This window comes from Acyrthosiphon pisum, unplaced genomic scaffold, assembly GCF_005508785.2.
Source record: "Acyrthosiphon pisum isolate AL4f unplaced genomic scaffold, pea_aphid_22Mar2018_4r6ur Scaffold_47;HRSCAF=343, whole genome shotgun sequence".
NCBI classification, from domain to species: domain Eukaryota; kingdom Metazoa; phylum Arthropoda; class Insecta; order Hemiptera; family Aphididae; genus Acyrthosiphon; species Acyrthosiphon pisum.
Window position 1 is genome coordinate 3,344 of NW_021774378.1, and position 826 is coordinate 4,169.

The 826-nt window shown below is 66.7% G+C and overlaps 1 non-coding gene across 1 annotated transcript; it reads left to right on the forward strand.

Annotated features, from left to right (window-relative positions):
* Positions 1–386: 386 nt before the first annotated feature.
* LOC115035044 lies at positions 387–544 on the forward strand. The gene has a single exon (XR_003840206.1). It is a non-coding gene; the product is annotated as a 5.8S ribosomal RNA (ribosomal RNA).
* Positions 545–826: the final 282 nt, after the last annotated feature.

The following is an 826-nucleotide window of genomic DNA, read 5'->3' on the forward strand; positions in this document are numbered from 1 at the left end:
AACGGTCGCATTGAGGTCTTCGGAGTGGACGCGCGTTATTCGGCCCCCTCGGGGGCTGGGTCGTCGCGCGATCGCGAAGATGACCGAAATCGGCCGTTTAGAGGAAGTAAAAGTCGTAACAAGGTTTCCGTAGGTGAACCTGCGGAAGGATCATTAGAGACGGGCCCGCGGTACCGGCGGCACTCGCCGGTCTCGCGCGCGCCTCATCCGACCCCGTGGCCGCGTGCGCTCGCCGACTCGCTCGACGACCGCCCGCGCGCCGCGACCCCCGACCGAGCGTCGACCGAAAGATGGTTAACACGTCGAAAGACCGTACGTGCCCAGTCGTGCGTCCGCGCACGGCGCGTGGCCGTAGAAGTTTCGTCGAACAAAACAAAAAAACAACCGACACCGAGCGGCGGATCACTTGGCTCGTGGATCGATGAAGACCGCAGCTATCTGCGCGTCGTCGTGTAATCCGCAGGTTATACGAACATCGACCAGTCGAACGCACATTGCGGCCTCGGTGACCCGCGGGTCCCGGGCCACGCCTGTCTGAGGGTCGTATACCGGATACTCGGCCAGACCGATGCGCCGCCGGCAGGCGTCCGACGGCACGCCCGTCGGCCGCTCCGGTGGTGCGAGATTGGCGGTTCGACCGGGGAGAGCCGCTCGCGCGGCCGCCTCCCGGTCGTCCGCCCAAGTTGTGACGGCAAACAGTCACGGGTTCTCGCGTCGTCAAACGGCACGTCCCCGTCCGCCCGCCGCGCGAGAGCGCGGCCGGGCCGGCTGAGAGTCCACGAGACCTCTCCCGGCTTCCGAGAAGCGGACGCGGGCGGTCACCGTA